The sequence below is a fragment of the Rana temporaria genome, chromosome 5 (genome assembly GCF_905171775.1).
Source record: "Rana temporaria chromosome 5, aRanTem1.1, whole genome shotgun sequence".
Lineage (NCBI taxonomy): Eukaryota > Metazoa > Chordata > Amphibia > Anura > Ranidae > Rana > Rana temporaria.
The window spans coordinates 313,140,620-313,164,711 of NC_053493.1; the positions used below are offsets into that span (position 1 = coordinate 313,140,620).

The 24,092-nt window shown below is 41.9% G+C and overlaps 1 protein-coding gene across 25 annotated transcripts in view; it reads left to right on the top strand.

Annotated features, from left to right (window-relative positions):
- The window catches only part of DTNA (dystrobrevin alpha), a 303,735-nt gene that overhangs the window by 185,358 nt on the left and 94,285 nt on the right, over positions 1 to 24,092 (top strand). The window lies entirely within an intron of this gene.

Genomic DNA, 24,092 nt, shown 5'->3' on the forward strand with positions numbered 1-24,092 from the left:
GTCAGGAGTGGGGTGGACTGTCTGCACTACTATGCCTTGGTGGAAAAATAAACTCCAGGTAGATGATTTGATTTGCAAGGCTTCATTTTGCCTGAGGGGTACACATAAGGGACACCTAGAGATATACATTTATAATTGCATGAATTGGCTGGATTTTTTTTTTTTTTATAGCCACGGTCAGTAGAGGAAAGCCCATTGACAATTGTCCAGTATGGGTACCTGTCAGCTGGACTGGATTTTCCTGAATAGCTGCTATTAGTTTTACAAAATAAAGCACAGCAGAACATGTACACATCTTCTAAAATGTTACCCTAAATATTTATTTTCCTCTTTGTGTGTTCATATACAGTATGTGTATTTTATAAGCAACGTACAGAAGCTGATCTGTGGTTGCTTAGTCAGTTTTAATTCTTTGGCTGGCCATTCATAAGTGCAGGACACTGTATAGACATACAGCATGTCTGTATTTGATAGTTTGTTTAGCCATCACACCCGCTACCCCAGGGGTCAGCAAGTCATCGACCGCGGGGGGGCAACAGGTGGTTCGTAAGCACAGCTCTGACGCCCATGTTAAATGGGCAGAGGACACTGCATTGGGAGGTACAGAATATTACAGAGGGGGGGGGGGGCAGAGAACACTATGGGGGGGGTGATGTGGTGGAGGGGGCAGAGGATACTGCGCTGGGGAGGTGTGGGGTTACAGAACACCACTGTGTGAGGAGGCGGGGTTGAGGACAATACAGGGGGGGTGATGTGAAGGGGGAAAAGGACACAGCATTAGAGGGTACAGGACACAACTGTGAAAAAGGAAGGGCTCCCCAATGGGGTTTTTTGGCAGCAAGAAGTAAAAAATGAAAATAAAATGTATGTGAACATGTATAAGAATCATAGATTGAATTCATGTGTAGTAAAAAATGAATGGAATATTGAAAATAATACCAAATGTGCCAATGGTATAAGTGAAGGAACAGGACACAACTGTTGGGGAAGGGGGCAGAGGACACTACAGTGGAGGGGGGCAGAGGGAGGACACAGCATCAGGGGGTACAGGGCACTACTGTGGGAGGAGGGGGCAAAAAACACTACAGTGGATAAGGGTTTATTTGAAGGTGGCAGAAGGCACAGTATTGGGGGTACAGAACACTGCTGTGGGGGCAGAGAGGGGGGCAGAGGACAGTACAGTGGTGGAGGGGGGGTTATGTGAAGGGGGCAGAGAACACAGCATTAGAGGGTACAGGACACTACTGTGGGGGAAGGGGGACAGAGGACACATCAGTGGAGAAGGGGTTATGTGAAGGGTCGGGAGACACTGCATTAGTGGGTACAGGACTGTGGGTGGAGGGGGTGATGTGCAGGGGGCAGAGGACACTGTGTTGGGGGTGTAAAGAACACTAGTGTGGGGGAGGGGGGCTGAGGACACTACAGTGGAGAAGGGGTTATGTGAAGGGGCAGAGGACGCAGCAATAGGGGGGGTACACTGCTGTGGGAGGAGGGGGCAGAGGACACTACAGTGGGGTGTCATGTGAAGGGGCAGAGGACACTGTGTTGGGGGGGAGGGGGTACAGAACACTACTCTGGGGGGAGGGGGGCTGAGCACACTACAGTGGGAGGGTGATGTGAAGGGACAGAGGACACTATTGTGATGCTGTCTTTTTATTGGGAGCTTGGTATTTTTTGGTATTTTTTTTTTGACAGGCTTTCACTTGTATACATTCACACCAATCTGCTATGGTGAACTGCAGTTTAATGCTTAAAAGCTACACTAGTTGGTCAAATGTTTAACACCTAAGCATCACACCTATAGGAATTTGTGGAACCTTCCATTCCAAAACTGTGGACATTAAAATGGAGTTACCCCCAACACCTTATAACTGCCAAGGCTTTCCACAAGATGTTTTTTAATTTGTAAGGTCAGGTACTGATGCTGATTAAGAAGACCCTGCACACAATTGGTCAATTGGTCCCAAAGGTATTATTAAGGTTGATGTCAGGGCTCTGTGCAGGCCACTTGTGTTCCTACACACCAAAACTTGTCAATTCATGTCTTTATAGACCTGACTCTGTGCACAGGAGGTAGTCAAGCAGGAACAGAAAATCCCCTTCCCAGAACTGTTGCCACAAGTGCACAAATATCTAAAATGTCTTTGTTTCATCGTCGCCTTTACTGGAAACATTTGAACACAATTATTTGGCCATGCAGTCTGTGTGTGAGACCATGTTAAATACTATAAATTATGCATTCCATGGCAGGAGAAACCCACAAGCGTACTGTTATTGGGGAATTGAATTTACACTCTGGTCTAATTGTGCCACATATTTAACCATTTTCAAGGCCCTGCTAAACATTTAGCATTCTCATTAGCAGCAGGGGACTAAAGTAATTCCTTTAGTCATTGTGTCTTGATCTGCTTGGATATAACCATGAATGTAAATCAGAAGTAGTGCTGTGCAAGTCACACAAAAAATAGAAGATTGCAGGTCGTATAAGTGTTGTTAATCGCAATTTATCTTAGATGTTGGTATTAATGTGCTAGAATTGTAGAGCTTTTCATAGTAGATGACATTTTGCCCATCATTGTAATGCTTGTGGATTAGGAGGGAACACGACATTTCAAACCCAGTCCAGCCCCACTTTATCAGTTGTGTCATTTGATGGAAACACTGCATTAGGTTTGTAGAGTTTTTTTCTCATATCAGGTAATTAACTTTGCTTCTCATCAGTGCATTGATTGTCTGTTTTGTTTGTACGTGTTAATTAGCACACCTTGCCAAAGAGACTTTTCTAATTTGACTGACAATGAATTATGCAACCTGCTCTTTTTACTGAAGGAAGGCATTTATGATGAGAACATCATCAGATCTTTGTAGACACCTTTTTGATCTGAAATGTTAGCTTTATGTAGTATTCTGTTTTAATACCAATCATTTATATGCAAAAGAAATAATCATTTACCGTACGTTTTTTTCCCTTTGGTCTGAACATTTTTGTGGCATATTCAAGCCCCATCCAATGCATATTGTGTTGATGTGCATATTAATATATAATATTAATAAATATTGACTGTTTTCTTACACCTTCATGCATATTGCACAACAATACAGATTAAAATGCATATATTTTTAGAATGCAAGGGGTGAGAGGCCCTCGTATTTAGAAAGAACATTTGACTGAACATATGTAGCACACCCCTGACCCCCATCATTAGGCTGGGCTGACATTTTTTAATCTCAGGATGCTGATTCCTAGGCACGGTGGGTGTGGACGGTTGCAGTCACTGGCACCAGTCACTTTTAGGATGAATAAAAGTGAGTTTATTGCTCACAACAAAAAAAAGTGGGCGAGAGGTTAGGGCACTGGATACCCTAGTACAGTAGGCAGACAGATCAGCAGACTCCACAACAAAATGGCATGGTGCAATATAAAACAAGGGCCCTGGGCCATCAGCCCAATGTTCTGTACCTACGTAGAAACAGCTTTCTCCTATAACAACCAAAAACTCACAACACAGTTCAGGGTTTCTTTCCTTGGATGAGTACCTTTTTGGTGCTTTCCCAGCCTCTCCTCAGTCCCTGACCAACTCTGACCTTCTCCATATTCCTCCAGGCAACAAGAGGTTGTCTCTGTCTGGCAGAGCCTCTCCTGTGCCCCCAGGCAGCAAACAGGCTCTCTATGGCAGAGCCTTCGGCACATAGCCAGGCCTTAGACTCCAGGCCTCACCCAACGCAGCTATTCCTCACATATCCAAGTCTGGGTGGTTGGACCTCAATCATCTGACTTTGCCCAAATATATGCTCTCTCCCAGCATGCTCAGTGGCCTGACACGCCTACTGATGGCCTGAAGGAGAGATGCATATTCATAACTCAGTCCCACTACAGCTCATCATACTAATGCCAAAGGCAACAGGGCCACCTATTGACAGAAGGGATGAACCACAGTTAAACCAGGCTTAGGAGAAAACCCAAATGATCACAAAGACTAGAAATCAGCCAGGTTAGTTAGAACTTAGCATGGCTAAATTTACCAGTATCCCCTGTTTAAGACAAGGGTGCTACACATACAGTCACAAAAGTGAGTACACCCCTCATATTTTTGTAAATATTCTATTTCTTTTCATGTGACAAAACTGAAGAAATTACTCTTTGCTACAATGTAAAGTAGTGAGTGTACAGCTTGTATAACAGTGTAAATTTGCTGTCCTGTCAAAATAAGTCAACATACAGCCATTAATGTCTAAACTGCTGGCAACAAAAGTGCGTACACCCCTAAGTGAAAATGCCCAAATTGGGCCCAATTAGCCATTTTCCCTCCCCGGTGTCATGTGGCTCATTAGTGTTACAAGGTCTCAGGTGTGCATGGGGAGCAGGTGTGTTAAATTTGGTGTTATCAATCTCACTTTCTCATACTGGTCACTGGAAGTTCAACATGGCACCTCATGGCAAAGAACTCTCTGAGGATCTGAAAAAAAGAATTTTTGCTCTACATAAAGATGGCCTAGGCTATAAGAAGATTGTCAAGACCCTGAAACTGAGCTGCAGCATGGTGGCCAAGACCATACAGCAGTTTAACAGGACAGGTTCCGCTCAAAACAGGCCTCGCCATGGTCGACCAAAGAGGTTGAGTGCATGTGCTCAGCGTCATTTACAGAGGTTGTCTTTGGGAAATAGACATATGAGTGCTGCCAGTATTGCTGCAGAGGTTGAAGGGGTGGGGGATCACCCTGTCTGTGCTCAGACCATACTCTGTACAATGCATCAAATTGGTCTGCATGGCTGTCGTCCCAGAAGGAAGCCTCTTCTAAAGATGATGCACAAGAAAGCCCGCAAACAGTTTGCTGAAGACAAGCAGACCAAGAACATGGTTTACTGGAACCATGCCCTGTGGTCTGATGAGACCAAGATAAACCAATTTGGATCAGATGGCGTCAAGTGTGTGTGGCGGTAACCAGGTGAGGAGTACAAAGACAAGTGTGTCTTGCCTACAATCAATCATGGTGGTGAGAGTGTCATGGTCTAGGGCTGCATAAGTGTTGCCAGCACTGAGGAGCTACATTTCATGGAGGGAACCATGAATGCCAACATGTATTGTGACATACTGAAGCAGAACATGATCCCCTCCCTTCAGACACTAAGCTGCAAGGCAGTATTCCAACATAACGACCTCAAACACACCTCCAAGACGACCTCGGTCTTGCTAAAGAAGCTGAGGGTAAAGGTGATGGACTGGCCAAGCATGTCTCCAGACCTAAATCCTATTGAGCATATGTGCGGCATCCTCAAATGGAAGGTGGGGGAGCGCAAGGTCTCTAACATCCACCAGCTTCGTAATGTCATCATGGAGAAGTGGAAGTGGCAACCTGTGAAGCTCTGGTGAACTCCATGCCCGAGAGGGTTAAGGCAGTGCTGGAAAATAATGGTAACCACACAAAATATTGACACTTTTGGCCCAATTTGGACATTTTTTACTTAGGGGTGTACTCACTTTTGTTGTCAGCGGTTTAGACATTAATGGCTGTGTGTGGGAACGGGTTGGAGATTGGGATAAGGGTTTAGCCATTTGATTTTTTTTTATATGACATTTTAAGGAAATGGGTGCATTTAAAACAGTTGATGAAGCAGATTACGAAGGTACCACTATGCTTAGGAAATGGTGTACCTGTACTCCAAAAAAAGTTCTTGGCGAGCAGCATCTGCACTTACAATTAATTACCAGACTGACTCTGTTGTCCTATGCAATTAAAGTGTAACTGAAATAAATAAAAATACAAAGCATAAATTATGTATATGCTTCAAATTGCAATTCGCAGGTGTTTCATTCAATTTCAATAAGATTTTGTGTAAATTTAGGCCCTTTTTACAATGACGTGGTGCGGTTTGACACACTCTTGTTAACTTCTATTATCTCCCTAGGTTTTGGTGTGCTTTCAGAAAGCATGCTAAAAGTCCTGCATCCAGGAGTTTTGTTGTGCTTTCAGAAAGAGCACCAAAACTGCGGGAGATAATAGAAGTCAAAGGGAAAGTACATCTAACCTGGGGGAACACTGCGCTGTACCAGAGGTGCTGTCAAACTGCACCACATAACTATAAAATTTAACAGGCGCCTCAACCATTGGTCATCACCATCAAGATATGCAAATTGTATAGTGGGGTGAAATGTCCTTTGCACATCTGAAAAAAATCTTGTAAGGCTCTCCTGGGGAATTGTGTAGTTTACTTTGAAGTCATTAACAGCATTCTGTAGTCCTCGTAGGTCACACTTGCATGCATACTGTGTATGTGTATAATATATATTTTTGTACAGGTTTTAGAAATTGTGTTTGTAATTATAGTTCATATTTATTTGCACTTAAACTCCATTCACACCATGGATTTCCTTATCAAGGGTGGCATCATCGCGATTCTGCCCACGATTCCGAATTGCCACAAAATGCAGGATGCCCTTGTGATCCCCATTACTTTCAATGCCACCAAATCGGAAACCCAAATCAAACTTCTTTTGGGCGACAGACGTCCCACGATTCTGTTTGGGCAATTATAACATGATTCATCAGGCGGCAAAGTTGCGCCATGATTTGGGTGCCATTGAAAGTAATGTAGATGTTGCAGCGATTCTGGATCTCAAGCAGAATCATAACGATTCCACTTGCGATCCGGAATGCCATGGTGTGACTGGAGTCTGAGACATGTCTAAAGACAGGGATGGGCATTACTATGGTCAGGACAAGCACAGTATTTCAGAAGACCACAGGATTGCCAGAGCAGAGGAACAATGTGCCAGTCCTGTGCAAGGTAAAGTTCACCTTTTACCTATGACAAATGTATTCTTCTCTGGATCATTTTACTGTGGGATGGAGAGAAAACGTCTAGCTTTTGGATCTAAATGCGCTTTTACACACTGACCTGGTTTTTCTTAAAAATTGTATCGCAAGATCTGAACCATCGTGTCTAAAAGCATGGCAGAATGAATGCCCATGTCACAAAATACAGAAACTTTTATTTTTTTTTAATCCACTTTATTTTTATTTAATTTTTTTCTAATTTAATATATACATATGCCTATTCGGCATCCATTACAATTCAATTAGAATACATTGTACAACATTTTTACATTCACATAATCTTCCAATGTACTGCTCTTCTTTTTTTTTTTATAACCCCCCCTCCCTATTCTCTGCACTCTACATAAGGAATTTATCTGTCACCAGTTTTGGTGGTGCAACACTCGCGTCTCCCAACCAGGAATGCCAGATCTCCTCAAATTTACCCTCCGCTTTCCTTCGTTTATATGCCAAATGTTCTCTACCCAACAGGGAGTTGACATACACAATCCATTGCTTCCCTGTGGGGACCCCCGGGGCCTTCCAGTAACGTGCAATGAGCTTTCTTGCCAGGTACAGCAACCTTATTATCATATAGTACTTTCCTTTTTGTATACTCTCCAGGGTCAATGGCCCCTAGCAAGTATACCTGAGGATCCAATGGAGCTGGTACCTGTGCTACTCTGGTAATACACTGGGATACTTCCTCCCAGTACCTTAAGTGTATGAAGTCCCCTTGCTGAACTTTGCACTTTGGGCACATAGGGGTATCCCTTCTTCCCCATCGATGTAATTGTGGCGCTGTTCTATAGCCACTTGACCACCAGGCCTATTCTGGCACTTCTCTCCTTCATGTGAAAATCACAATTTTTTTGCTAGAAAATTAATCAGAACCCCCAAACATTATATATTTTTTTTTAGCAGACATCCTAGGGAATAAAATGGCAGTCATTGCAATACTTTTTGTCACACCGTATTTGCGCAGCGGTCTTACAAGCGCACTTTTTTTGGATAAAAATCACTTTTTTTAATTAAAAAATAAGACAACAATACATTTTGCCCAATTTTTTTATATATTGTGAAAGATAATGTTACGCCGAGTAAAATGATACCCAACATGTCACGCTTAAAAATTGTGCCCGCTCGTGGCATGGCGTCAAACTTTTACCCTTAAAAATCTCGATAGGCGACGTTTAAACAATTCTACAGGTTGCATTTTTTGAGTTGCAGAGTAGGTCTAGGGCTAGAATTATTGCTCTCACTCTAACGATCGCGGCGATACCTCACTTGTGTGGTTTGAATACCGTTTTCATATGCGGGCGCTACTCGCGTATGCATTTGCTTCTGCACGCGAGCTCGTCGGGATGGGGCGCTTTAAAAAAATTTTTTGGGGTTTTCTTATTTATTTTTATTTAGTTTTATATTTTTTTACACCGAAATAAAAAAAAATAAAAAATTGATCACTTTTATTCCTATTACAAGGAATGTAAACATCCCTTGTAATAGAAAAAAGCATGACAGGTCCTCTTAAATATGAGATCTGGGGTCAAAAAGACCTCAGATCTCATATTTAGACTTAAATGCAAAAAAAAAAAAAAATGTCATTTTTTCAAATGACAAAAAAAAAAAATGTTTCTTTAAGAGGCTGGGCGGGACTGACGTTTTGACGTCACTTCCGCCCAGCAGAGCTGTGAGGACGGGTGAAGGAGATTTCTCCTTCAGTCCCGTCCCCGCTCAGCTGCCGGACACATCCGATCCCCTCCGCCGCTACCGACGGCTCCGGTAAGCGGCGGAGAGCGCGGGAGAGCGGCGGGAGGGGGGGGCCCTCTCCCGCCACCGATAACGGCGATCTCGCGGCGAATCCGCCGCGGAGACCGCCATTATCGTGTACACCACCGCCCCCTGAAAAGATGAATATCTCGGTTGTGGCAGCAGCTGCTGCCGTTATCGAGATATTCAACTTTAAAAACAGGACGTCTTTTTGACATGGGGCGGTGGTCAAGTGGATAGGCCCTGTGTAGAATAAAAAGTTGCGATAGTTTGTGAGATGCAGATACGGACACCACAGGAACAGATTCAAGTGCCCTTTCCCACTGTTCCTCGTTTATCTCCCCAATGTCTTCTACCCATTTCCTACGACTTCTGAAGAAGGCATGGTTCTGTATTGTTATAAGCAGTCCCTCATATATTTTTGTTATCAGTCCTCTCCGGGCTTCTGCTTGCAGAACCGCCGTCCTCATAGGTGACGGTGATGTTACCACCAGCGATCGTGTTTGTTGTTGTTTCTGAAGAGCATGCCGAAGCTGGAGATACTGATAAAAGCCACACGGTGCTAATTGGTATTCCCTGCATAACTGTACGTATGTTTTTAGTACCTCGCCTTCGTATAACTGCGAAAATAACCAGATTCCCCTCTTTTTCCAGGAGGTGAAGCCTGATGAATCCTGTAGCTCGGCATATCTGGGGTTATTCCATATTGGAGTGAGTGGTAGCACACCCTCTGTCCTCAGGGTCTTCCGTAGCTCCCCCCATACCTTTTTGAGGAGGATTCCTGTGGGTGCTGAATGTGGCATACAGGGCAAGTCCATCTCAAGATGAGAGGCTGCCTGTAATGAGGAAACTGTGCTGGTCACCAAATTTCTATTCGGGTCCTCTCTTTCTTCCCGTCTCCATCCCGCCAGCTGTTGTATCTGAGAGGCTAAAAAATACATTTTAGGGTGGGGGACCGCAAGTCCCCCCTATCTTTTCCATATTGCAAAGTAGTTAAACTGATCCTAGCTACCTTTTTCTTCCATATCAACTCCCGCATCTGGGTCTCAATTCTTTTGAACCATTTGTTCGGTATCCACATCGGTGAGTTATGGAAAATATATAGGAGTTGTGGAGCCCATATCATTTTTATTAAATTGGCCCTACCTTGGCCCAGAAACCTTATCTTATGGTCACAATTGCTCTTACTACTTACATATTGACTGTTCACTTAACATGGGCAGGACATATCTAAATTCTGTGCTTTGTGTTCTGCCGCTCCTGGTGTCATATCGGCATAATGCAACTGGCATGGAACATACCCCTCAGGATATTTACCAATGTAAAAGTAATCCACACATAAATATGCTAACCACATTTGTACTACATATTCTGACGTTCTGGGAAGCAAATCCTCTTTCTAATCACAGGATTTAGCAAGCAAAACAAATGAAACCACTAATATTTCTAGCTAACTAATATCTTTTTTACACCACTATTATTTCTAATGTACATCTGTTATTTGGTCAGACTGTTAAATCAAAAAAATATATATTGATGATTTGAGGTTTACCTTTTATATTTTTTTTCTTAAATTAACGAACATAGGAAATATATATGCAGTTTGATGCAGTAAACATATTTCCTATTTTGTCTCAGATGCAATCACTTGTCTTTTTCGGGGGTCAGTTCACACCTGCATCGCACAGGCATGCGATCCACGTTCCTGTGCGACTTTCAGCTCATTCAATTGTGGCTGTAGTTTGTAGTGTCAGGGCTGATCGATTTTCCTATGTAAAGGATATCCAAACTACGGCCCCCCAGCTGTTGCGGAACTACACTTCTCATGAGGCATTGTAAAACTCTGACATTCACAGACATGACTAGACGTGATGAGAATTGTAGTTCCTCAACAACTGGAGGGCCATAGTTTAGAGACCCCTGCCTATGTCTGTTTTCATCAGGGGTGGACTGACAACTCATGGGGCCCCCGGGCAATAGAAGATTATGGGGCCCCTGGGCTTACAGATGGCCACCACGCCAGAAGGCAGTGCAGAGGCGGGGCAGCTAAAATTTCAGGATTTTCACATCAAAAGCATGTCGGTTTCGGGCATATCAGGGACAGATGTAAAAAAAACAAAGATTTTTACATACTGTCTCTGGTTTTACTGAGCCTGGCAACCCTGATGGGGGCCCCCTAGTGGCATGGGGCCCTCGGGCAGTGCCCGAGTGACTCAATGGTCAGTCCGCCCCTAGTTTTCATTCACCTAGCTTGTCCCCATTCGTTAAAGAGACAAGTAACTTCTTGTTCTGAGGCACATTGTTTTCAGTTCACCATTTCTTCTGTGTTACTGCACAAATGTGGGAGTACTAATGTGATGAGAGACTGCATGGTGGTCTTTCTATTAATTGCTCTGCCCCTTTGTCTTTTTCAGATCTAATTACTACCTGGTTCTCACCTGCATCAGTACTAGACTGAGAGACCTTGTGGGATATATAGTTTCTTCACAGGAAATTTCAGTTCTTAGACTAGAGAGAGAGGTCAAGCATTAACCCGTGCAATGCCATGTGGCATGCTTCAGGTTTGGACACAAACAGAAACTGCTGACACAGGAATATTACGATTCACTCTACTATAGGCATTGCATTCAAGGCAACAAATGACAAAACAAAACTAGATGATCAGTGCACATCTTATGCGGGTGAAGAACATAAGGTGCAAGTAGAAAGGTTTATAATGCTCTTTAAAAATGGGAATTGTTGCACTTGTGTTGCAGCTGAATACAATTCTATATTAACAAAAGACTGGTGTCTAGAGGAGCAGGGTGTAAATAGGACCAATATTTACTGGGCGCAGGGGTTGACAAAAGGTGTCACAAGATGCTCTCTGGTTGAACTAACCATCATCTATTTTACTATAAGTTTTTTTTGTTTGATGATCTCTGTATGTCAAAAAAGCACAACATATAAAATTCAGTGTTCTGTATTCAGTGACTTATTCTGGTTTCACTTTTATATAGTCACACTCGTGTAAAATCTGGTGAGAAGTAACCTTTGATAATTGACTTCATATATTGTACAGCTTTGCATTACTTATCTGGCTAATAATAATGTGTGGGTTACTGTATGACATGCATACCATTCTTTTTGTTTTGACATCTACAGTGCCTTGAAAAAGTATTCATACCCCCTTGAAATTGTCCACATCTCATGTTACAGCCAAAAATGTGGATGGATTTTATGTGATGGACCAACACAAGGATGGAAGGAAAACAATATATGGGTTTTCGATTTTTTTTTTTTTTTTTTTTTTTACAAATAAATATCTGAAAAGTGTGGTGTGCATTCAGCCCCTTTACTCTGATACCCCTAACTAAAATCTAGTGGAACCAATTGCCTTCAGAAGTCACCTAATAAATAGAGTACACCTATGTGTGATTTAATATCAGTATAAATACAGCTCTAAACATCTCACGGAGCACTGTTCCATCCATCGCCAGAAAATGGAAAGAGTGTGGCACAACTGCAAACCTTCCAAGACCTGGCCATCCACCTAAACTGACAGACCAGGCAAGGGGAGAATTAATCAGAGAAGCAGCCAAGAGGCTCATGGTAGCTCTAGAGGAGCTGCAGAGATCCACAGCTCAGGTGGGAGAATCTGTCCACATGACAACTGTTAGTTGTGCACTCTACAAATCTGGCCATTTTGGAAGAGTGGCAAGAAGAAAGCCATTGTTGAAAGCAAGCCATAAGAAGTCCGGTTTGCGGGATGCCTTATAGAGGACACGGCAAACGTGTGGGAGAAGGTGCTCGGGTGAGATGAGGCCAAAAGTGAACTTTTTGGCCTAAAAGCAAAACGCTATGTGTGGCAGAAAACGAACACTGTACATCACCCTGAACACACCATCCCCACCGTGAAACATGGTGGTGGCAGCATCATGTTGTGGGGATGCTTTTCTTCAGCAGGGACAGGGAATCTGGTCAGAGTTGATGGGAAGATGAATGGAGTCAAATACAGGGCAATCTTAGAAGAAAACCTGTTGGAGTTTGCAAAAGACTTGAGACTGGGGCAGAGGTTCACCTTCCAGCAGGACAATGACCCTAAAAATACTGCCAGAGCTACAATGGAATGGTTTAGAGCAAAGCATATTCATGTCTTAGAATGGCCCAGTCAAAATCCAGACCTAAATCCAATTGAGGATCTGTGGCAAGACTCAAATTGCTGTTCGTAGATGCTCTCCATCCAATCTGACAGAGCTTGAGCAATTTTGCAAAGATTGGGCAAAAATGTCACTCTCTAGATGTGCAAAACTGGTAGAGACATCCCCAAAAAGACTTGCAGCTGTAATTGAAGAGAAAGGTGGTTCTATAATGTATTGACTCAGGGAAGCTGAATACAAATGCATGCCACACTTTTCACATATTTATTTGTAAAAAAAAATTGAAAACCTTTTATCATTTTCCTTCCACTTCACAATTATGTGCCACTATGTGTTGGTCTATCACATAAAATTCCAACAAAATAAATGTGTGTTTATGGTTGTAACATGACAAATTTCAAGGGGTATGAATACTTTTTCAATGCACTGTATGCAGAAAGTTCAATAAGAAACCAGTCAACCTTTCTACTCCACACACCATGCAAATATTTTTTTCCTCCTGGCGCAACAGAACAAGAATTTTTTCCATGGCTCTGCTTGCAATATCAAAATAAGTAATTCAGGTATTTTTTTAATTTATGCTGGTAGTTGCTTTTAGATCAGCTCACGATCATCTGACTGGTTATACAGTACTTTCTGAAAAGATTAAATGGTATTTTCTATTTCACAAAAGCCTGTATGGAGACATCTAGTGGCTGAACAAGAAAATGCAGCAGTCCATTATTTTCTATTGTAGGTCTATTAGCTTGTGAGTTTAGTGTATCTTGTGTAAAAGAATATTTGCAGTTAAATGATTGATTTAGACCCTGCAGGAGGTATTGAGATTTTCAGCACCGCTGTAACGTGTTAATTTGCACTCTTCATCCAGATAGAGCAGTTTGAGGCAGCCTTGATGAATCACTGATGCTTCCAGTTAGTGTCATTACATCACACAGTGCCCTTCATTAGTCTCCTGAGTGTTCTTCTACAGAGGTACGGTGCACAGAGTGGGATGATCAGATGTGATTATTATGCTAACCATGCACCATATAAACCGCTGCTCTGTGACCTTATGTTTCATGAGCTAACACCTTTCATTGTGTGTGATTTACGGGAACCTTTACTGCAGGTGTATGATAATCTGCATTTGATATAATGAATCGCAAAATCATTCACATTCCTTAGACTTATTTATATGAGCTAAAGATTGTGAGCAACTGCTGAAATCTAAAACCCTCTCTGTTCCAGAAGGTTATGCGTTACACATTTACTCGCATTTTCTTCAATTAGCTTGTTCTACATGATATTCTTGTATAACAAGCTCCTGCAAATAGCAACTGCTGAAATCTATATCTCTCTCCATTTCAGTAGGTTATGTAGAACACGTTCAACTTGCCTTTTCTGCAATTAGATTGTAATACATGATAGTCATGGCGGTCATTCTATTTTCTATCTTCTTGCGGTCTCCAAAGTTACTTTATTGTTTCAAAGTTACTTATGTGTATGTGCAGGGCTTTTTTTTCTCAGAGAATAGGTGCAGGAACTCCTCCTTTCTGAGTCATCCCTTGACTCCGCCCCCTACCTACCTCCAAGCACTGTTCCTTGGTTCCACCTCCTACCCACCTCCCAGTACCACCCCTTTTAGAGAATACAAAAACAAGTTATTTTCTAGTGCCAAGTATTATCAACAATGGACACCCCAGTGACAATACACTCCCAACAGCCAGCATCAATAGACCCTCCAGCAGTCAGCAATACTAGACCCCTCCCTCCAGCAGTGATTGACCCCTGCAGCAAAAGACCCACCCCAGCAACAATACAACCTCCACTGGCAACAACAGACCTTCACAGCAACAATAACCCCCCCCCCCCCGCAAAAATAAGTCTCCTCCAGCAACAATACATTTTCCAGTAGCTAGCATTAATAGAGCCTCCAGCAGCCAGCAATAAAGACCCCTTATTCAACAGTAAATCCCTCCCAGCAACATGACTCACCCAGCAACAATAGATCCCCCATCCTCAGCAAATAGATTCCCTCCAGCAACAACAGATTCCCAAGCACCAGCATCAATAGATCCTCTAGCACCTCTTGCCATTACATATATTCAGTTCTGGAGGTGCCGGAACTGCGTTCCCCCTCGTTCCCGCTGAAAAAAAGCCCTGTGTATGTGTACCTGAAGGTGGGGGAATGTTTGCCTGTAACTACAGTAAAACCTTGGTTTGCTAGCATTTGTTCCAGAAACATGCTTGTATTCCAAAGCACTTGTATATCAAAGCATTTTTTTTACAGGGTTTAAAAGAGAAAAGAGGCACCTCTAAGTGTAGCAATAAGTTTCTAAATGTTGTACCTTCATTAACCACTTAAGCCCCGGACCATTATGCAGCTTAAAGACCTGGCCACTTTTTGCGTTTCGGCACGGCGTCGCTTTAACTGACAATTGCGCGGTCGTGCGACATTGGGGTTCCCAAACAAAATTGGCGTCCTTTTTTCCCCACAAATGGTGGTATTTGATCACCTTTGCGGTTGTTGGTTTTTGCGCTATAAACAAAAATAGAGGAACAATTTTGAAAAAAAATCTATTTTTTCCTTTTTGCTATAATAAATATCCCCAAAAAATATATAAAAAAATATTTTTTCCTCAGTTTAGGCCGATGCGTATTCTTCTACATATTTTTGGTAAAAAAAATCCCAATTAACGTTTGATTGGTTTGCACAAAAGTTATAGCGTCTACCAAATGGGGGATAGTTTTATTGCATTTTTTTTTAATAATGTTTTTTTTTACTAGTAATGGCGGCGATCAGTGATTTTTATCGTGACTGTGACATTATGGCAGACACTTTTGACACTATTTTGGGAACATTCACATTTATACAGCAAACAGTGCTATAAAAATGTTTACTGTAAAAATGACACTGGCTGTGAAGGGGTTAAACTGTAGGTGGCGCTGTAGGGTTTAAGTGTGCCCTTATTTGTGTTTCTTAGGGTGGGGGGGCGTGGCTTAGCGTGTGACGTCACTGATTGCCGTTCCCTATGACACGGATCAGTGTCAGTATCACTAGGAAGCACGGGGAGAGGTTTGTTTACACTTACCTCTCCCCGTTCTTCCTCTCTGTGACCCGATTGCGGGACAACGGCGGCAATCAGGTTCGCGGTTCCTGCGGGGACAGTCACAGAGCTTAGGACAAGGGTCGCATTCTGCAGACGTATATGTGCGTGCGGCGGTCCTCAAGAGGTTAAATGTAACAATATTGCTACACTTAGAGGCTCCTCTCTTCTTTTTTTATACTCAGTTGTGACATGACGCTACTCTTATATCAAGACATCGCTTGTATATCAAGGCAACATTTTTTAAAATATTTTGCTTGTCTTGCAAAACGCTCTCAAACCAAGTTACTCTCAAACCAAGGTTTTACTGTACCCGCTTTTATTTTTTTGGTAAATGAAATATAAACCTGATTTATGTGAGCAGAGATACATTTTTATTTTCCATTTGTTTGTATAAGAGTGAAACCAATTGATACATCAAAGAGCTAATTTTACTAACCTACTACAACTAATCAGCAGTCCTCATTTAACATTATGCTTGCCTATGAAAGGTGAAAAGTGATAAGTTCCTCTGAATAACTGCATGTTTAATTTACCGGTATGTGTTTGCAAATCATAGTGAGCACCTTGATCTGTATGCAATACCGACAGCAAGGAAGGTTTATATACAGTATATGACTGCCACAGTACATTTCACAATCTAGCTAATCTTCCCATCACAAACAAACTAGAACAAAAAGAAAAAAAATGCATATGTGATGCAGTCTATCAATAACAGTTTTATTAAAGGAACTATATTCCACAAGATGCTTACTACTACCACTATTCAGCATGAGATGGTTACATCTCTGACATGGCACTCTCAGCTTATTCCCTTGCTACATACAGGCGCTGGGTTTTTAGCCTCTTGATTGAGGATGTGGGGGAGGATGTGATCCCGCGGAAGCACACGAGAGTCGGTTAATAAGGCACAGAAGCAATGTGTGGCAATGCACACTCAGTGTACATTCAAAAGATGTCTGTAAGCAAGCATGCAAGTTTGTTTTATTGCAGACAAGACACAGCATGTCTTCTGCATTTACTGGTTCCCGACTGGCTCATGCTGATATACTGTGGCAGAATGGCTCTTCTGGGCGCGCACGCCCCCTGGATTGCGGGGAACCCGATGCGCGTGGCCGGCAGGTGCAATCGCGTGCACGAGCGGAAGCACTGAGGTTTGTGTGTGTAAACGCACAAATCCCAGTGCTGTCTGAGGAGAGGAGGACAGATTGCGCCTTTCTACAAAGTAGAAAACACGATCTGTCATCTCCTATAGTAAGTCCCCTTCCCACCACAGTTGGAATACACCATAGGGAACACAGTTAACCCCTTGATCGCCCCCTATTGTTAACCCCTTCCCTGCCAGTGACATTTACATAGTAATCAGTGCATATTTATAGCACTAATCTCTCTGTAGCTGTCAATGGTTCCAAAAATGCCATAAATCTTTCCCATAGTTTGTAGACGCTATAACTTTTGCTCAAACCAATCAATATACGGTTATTGCAAATTTTTTTTTTTTTTTTTACCAAAAATATATAGAAGAATACATATCGGCCTAAACTAAGGAATACAATTATGTTGTTTTTTTTTATTTTTTATAATTGGGATGTTTACTAAAGTAAAAGACGTGTTTTTTTTTTTTTAATTGTGGCTCTTTTTTTGTTTATAGTGCAACAAATAAAAACCGCATGGGTGATCAAATACCACCAAAAGAAAGGTCTATTTGTGGGAGAAAAAGGACATCAATTTTGTTTGGGTACGACATCGCACGACCGCGCAATTGTCAGTTAAAGCGATGCAGTGCCGTATCGCAAAAAATGGCCCGGTCATTGAGCAGCCAAATCTACCAGGGCTGAAGTGGTTAAAAACCGCTGCCTGCTCGCGTTTTTTGTATTCTAGGTTAAGTCCGCTGTTGATCTTGCCAGCAGATTTATTTTTCACTTTTTGTAACGGACCAAGTTGTCCTTCAAAATTGACAGTTACATTTGGGAGAAAGCATATAACACTTACAATGGAGAACTTTTATTCATATGGTTTAAAACTTTTTTTTTTTTTTTTTCAAAAGAAAATGAAAACTGCTGCTGTAACTGCTTTAAAAGCATTAGCTGCATATGGGCTTTAAAATGGAACTAAAGGGAACAATATTTACCTATGTCCCAACGGTTCAACGCTCACACGGTATCTTGATGGCATCTGCATCTTCTACCCGGCTTCTTCCGGGGGAATGTCTTCAACCATCTTGATTGACCTGTGCAGCATGACAGCACTCCTGCGCATGCGACATGGGATCATACAATTACATGTCCATTGAAGAGTACTCTAGTAAATAGACAGGAATACAAATCTTTGGCGGGTAAAAGAGTCCTCATATATTTACGTTTATGTGTGTGTTTAACTGTTTGCCCAGCCTTTGTCTGCCCTCTGGATGTTCCAATAAAAGAAGCTGACACTCCAAATCCTTAGTAAATGGTTTATTAGAAACACATAAAAGGGTACAAGGGGCTAACGTTTTGGCACAACTGCCTTGATAACAGCTCAAACATTAAAATGAGAATCAAAAATATATGAGACGGAGGACTCCACCCACCAGGCAGGCAATCAATCAACCACTGAAATTAACCTGTTGATTGGAAAATATTCCATCAGATCGCCTGTCTGAGAGGATACACCACCAAAGAAAAGCACTGCAAAAGCAGAGCAGTCACTGTTCTGTACTTAGCGTGGACCCAAGAACTGAGCGATCAGCTGTCTTTGATTTCTCCGTTCTCAATGTAGAGCTGGCGGAGACATTCCTATTCCTTTACAGGAATCTGTGGATGAAAAACTACAAGATCCAGCTCCCAGTGGAGCAGAGGAACTCACACCACACTGTTGGAGCATTGATACTTCCTCCAGCCTCAGTACCAACCAACGGCTGGAGTCTGCATTTCACCCACGATCCAATAATTGCAGTTCCTGTAATAATAAATAATGCACATTGATTGTTTTTTCTGCAAAAGGTGGACTTGGCCTTTTAATTTCCATCCAGATATCCTGTAGTCTAAAATATATCATTAACACATTACCCAAATTGAAGCCCTATAATAGCTGATAATAGCTAATATGCTGGCAAACTGTAATATAAACGGAATATCCTAGTTGGCAAATATTTTTGCTCTACCTGGCCAAACGGTACAACGCAAACACAGTCCTTGCATCATTTTGTGCTCTGTAGGGTGGACAGCGGCCTCCATGGAAAACATTGTGGTGGGTTAAGTCTGTGCCAGGCTGGGCTCCACGGTCCTGCCTGACCCACACCTCAGCCCCTCATCCTCAGCAAAGAGCACTGGAGGGGCATTTATTGTGCTGGTCTCATACTGGCTGGGTACAAGAGTTGCCCATTTATTTTTATAGTTGGCAGCTTATTACCAGTTGCCAGTTCAAGTGCTGCATTGAAAAAAATAAAATCTGTTTAAGCCCAGGTTCACACTGGGCTGCGGGAGTGAAGCCGTACGAGTTCAGCTGAATTCGCACATTTTAATCCCCAGTTGGCAGTCCCGATTTCGGCCGCAATTATTGAGACATCTGTGCAGGTTTCTGCACAGATGTCAATGTAAATCGTGAGCCGAAAACGCAAAAAGTGGTACAGAAACTACTTTTTGAAATCGGTGCAGCGCCGCAGATGCGGCGTCGCACCGATTAGGACAGTGACAATTTGCGGCAAATACCGCCGTTTTGACATGCCAAATCGCATGTTAAAACGCACCAGTGTGAACCAGGGCTAATACATGTTCTTAGGTTGGTTTTAATTCAAACGAACACATTCTCATTTGTAGTTTATTAATAATAGTAGCACTAATAACAATAATAATAACAGGCTGCAAATGTAGACTGCTATGGCCACACGGCATTACTTTGAGAGGGGGAGGGGCTGAAGAGACACACATAGGGGGGTAATTAATTAAGACTATGGCAGCTGTTATCTTGGGCTTCAGTTGTGATTTCCAGCTGATGCTGGTCCAAGTGTCTGTGTTGAAATGTAATGTGTTGCCCACACAGGGACTAACAGAATGGAAATATATTTTCTTTCTATCTGTAATGAGCTTCCTACAATGCATTTTGTCAAATTGGATAATTAGCCCGTGACCTCTTTATTCTATAGAATGCAGCTGCTACTATAAAATGAGAAGTGTGCACATTGTCTATGGAACACAGCATCCAATAAAACTATCCCATTGGCAGAAAAGGTATTCACGTCGTCTAGTTATTGTTCGTTCTTTAGTTTGATGTAGATAAAGTGAATGCCGCATTTAGAAGAAATAGGTCTATATAATTTGTCTGTGCTAAAATCTTTTACGTTCTTGACTTTCAGAAACTATTCATTAAAGTAGAAGTCCATACTTCCATAAAGAACATACTTGAAATCACACTGATATAAATACATTTTCTCTTATCGTCCATGGACGGACACGGCTCCTTAAATCTTGACAAGTGGGTTATGTTCCCTGTTTACAGGAGAGGACTAGGCAGAAACATGTTAGATATTTAAATACATGTTACATTAACAGAGTTGAACAGCCCCGCCCAGGGGCCGGTCCCTCCAGACATAACCCTCCTCCCTGCAGTATGCAGCCTCAGTTTCGTTCTGCCTAGCAAGGAGAAGGACGTATAGCTCCCTTTGGGCCCAGTGCCCTGAGGAGAAATTTTATTTTACTTTTTCTTGAAGAATCTTCTTTCAACTGTCGGCTGAGAGACAGGCTGGATAATCTAGATCCTTGTAGTCTACTCAGTCCGACCAGCAAGCCTGGGCACACCTATGCATTTTTAGTGCATTTTGCAGATTTGCACTACAGAACGTGTTCCATAGGAAACCATGTTAAATGGACTGCAGTGCAAATCTGCAAAAAGCACAAGAAATGCATAGGTGTGAATCAGGCCTAATAGGTCAACTAGACCACCAAATAAAAAATGCCTAGGAGTCCAAAGTCTTTATTGTTCAACTGGTTATAACAAGTGGGACAAAGGGCATTTAAGGGTCCATACAATCTCCCTTCATCGGGGCTGGAGTAAAAGTTTAAAATGGCACACACAAAAATTATGATAGAGAGCAACTGCTACAAAAAATACACATGTATAAAATAAATATAAAATAAAAAAAAAAAAAATGAAACATTTAATAAATACAGTGCCTTGCGAAAGTATTCGGCCCCCTTGAACTTTGTGACCTTTTGCCACATTTCAGGCTTCAAACATAGATATAAAACTGTATTTTTTTTTTTTTGAAGAATCAACAAGTGGGACACAATCATGAAGTGGAACGAAATTTATTGGATATTTCAAACTTTTTTAACAAATAAAAAACTGAAAAATTGGGCACGCAAAATTTATTCAGCCCCCTTAAGTTAATACTTTGTAGCGCCACCTTTTGCTGCGATTACAGCTGTAAGTCGCTTGGGGTATGTCTCTATCAGTTTTGCACATCGAGAGACTGAAATTTTTGCCCATTCCTCCTTGCAAAACAGCTCAAGCTCAGTGAGGTTGGATGGAGAGCGTTTGTGAACAGCAGTTTTCAGTTCTTTCCACAGATTCTCGATTGGATTCAGGTCTGGACTTTGACTTGGCCATTCTAACACCTGGATATGTTTATTTGTGAACCATTCCATTGTAGATGTTGCTTTATGTTTTGGATCATTGTCTTGTTGGAAGACAAATCTCCGTCCCAGTCTCAGGTCTTTTGCAGACTCCATCAGGTTTTCTTCCAAAATGGTCCTGCATTTGGCTCCATCCATCTTCCCATCAATTTTAACCATCTTCCCAGTCCCTGCTAAAGAAAAGCAGGCCCAAACCATGATGCTGCCACCACCATGTTTGACAGTGGGGATGGTGTGTTCAGGGTGATGAGCTGTGTTGCTTTTACGCCAAACATAACGTTTCGCATTGTTGCCAAAAAGTTTGATGTTGGTTCCATCTGACCAAAGCACCTTCTTCCACATGTTTGGTGTGTCTCCCAGGTGGCTTGTGGCAAACTTTAAACGACACTTTTTATGGATATCTTTAAGAAATGGCTTTCTTCTTGGCACTCTTCCATAAAGGCCAGATTTGTGCAGTATACAGGGACTGATTGTTGTCCTATGGACAGAGTCTCCCACCTCAGCTGTAGATCTCTGCAGTTCATCCAGAGTGATCATGGGCCTCTTGGCTGCATCTCTGATCAGTCTTCTCCTTGTATGAGCTGAAAGTTTAGAGGGACGGCCAGGTCTTCGTAGATTTGCAGTGGTCTGATACTCCTTCCATTTCAATATTATCGCTTGCACAGTGCTCCTTGGAATGTTTAAAGCTTGGGAAATCTTTTTGTAACCAAATCCGGCTTTAAACTTCTCCACAACAGTATCTCGGACCTGCCTGGTGTGTTCCTTGTTCTTCATGATGCTCTCTGCGCTTTAAACGGACCTCTGAGACTATCACAGTGCAGGTGCATTTATACAGAGACTTGATTACACACAGGTGGATTCTATTTATCATCATTAGTCATTTAGGTCAACATTGGATCATTCAGAGATCCTCACTGAACTTCTGGAGAGAGTTTGCTGCACTGAAAGTAAAGGGGCTGAATAATTTTGCACGCCCAATTTTTCAGTTTATTTGTTAAAGTTTGAAATATCCAATAAATTTCGTTCCACTTCATGATTGTGTCCCACTTGTTGATTCTTCAAAACAAATTACAGTTTTATATCTTTGTTTGAAGCCTGAAATGTGGCAAAAGGTCGCAAAGTTCAAGGGGGCCGAATACTTTCGCAAGGCACTGTAAATATACATTCTTAGGTTTATTTATTTTCATTTTCAGTGCTTCTAAGTTTCATAGTCCTACATTTTCTAAATAGAATTTTTTAAGGCTTCATCTACATGGCTGTACAGGGGCCATAGCGTACACAGAGCCTGCGTAATTACAATTGGAGACCTGCAGCCCCATATACAGCAGTCCATTGAGATGCTTTTGAAGAGGTGGCTGTATGCTGTACAGTGCCGGGAAGTTGTGACTTGCGCACCAACGTTTGCCTTGAACCAAAGTAGTGTACATTCAGAGCTTACAAGTCAGTGCGCATACAGATGCTTTACACAACCCTGCTGCACTACCGCATACTGCCGCCTTTTCTAATACATCTCAATGAGCAGCTGTACACGGCGGCAGAGGATCCCGGGAATGTCAGGCTCTGCGCATTGTACGGCCCCTGTACGGTCATGTGTATAAGGCCTAAAGCACTTTTTTGTTTTTTCATAAGAAATCACTTCTTTCCATAACCAGGATAAAGGTTGATATACTATGCCATTCTGTGTTTTATTGTGACAACTGTGTGGGGGATTTACCAAAACTGGAGCACTCGGAATCTGGTGCAGCTGTGCATGGTAGCCAATCGGCTTCTAACTTCAGCTTGTTCAATTAAGCTTTGGCGATAAAACCTGGAAGTCGATTGGTTTCTATGCAGAACTGCACCAGATTTTGCATGCTCCAGTTTTAGTAAATTTCCCCATTGTCTCCACTGCAAGCTTAGAGAATGAGCATTAGAAGGGGGACAATATAAATCCCTTCTTGTTTTCTGCCTACTACACTGGACTCCATTAGGAATATACTGTACAGTTTTAACAAGGTTCTCCAGTATTATCTTGTACAAAAATATATTGGCTCTTCGCTTTCTCTCCTATAGAGATTTGTGTTTGAAATGTCGATAAAATGTTTAAAATTTATATATTTTTTATAAGAACAGAACTTACAAGAATCTACAGAATAGTCAGTTAGACTCCTTGCAATATGCTTTTGTAGGTACATTTATGTTTTTGTTTTCTTGAGAAAAACTGTAATATACAATTCCTAATGTTTTTGCTGGTTTGACAGCAAATTTATATAAGACTGATATTGCATACAGTAGGTTGAAAGTCAACCTAGAATTACATCTGTAACTTGGAACACACTCAGCGAATCATTTTAACAATTTAGATGTCTTTGGAAGCATGTCTAAACTGCTGATGTGTCTTTTAAGTAATATTTGTATCTTTATATTTCACGTAATTCCCTTGGCTCCTACATTTGAGTCTCCAAGATGGGAAACGTTTAAGGTTTTGTGGTCGGCTTTAAACAATGACTAGTTTTGATAATATTTGAATATGTTTGCTATGGTACTGCCTTGGTGTATCTAAACCCCAGAATAAACAGACAAACTAAGAAACTTTTTATTTAAAAATGTTCAGTTATAAAATATTGCAAAATAGTAATTTTTCTTCTTCACTGATGTGTGCTGATGAGGCTGAACTGATGGGCAGTGAT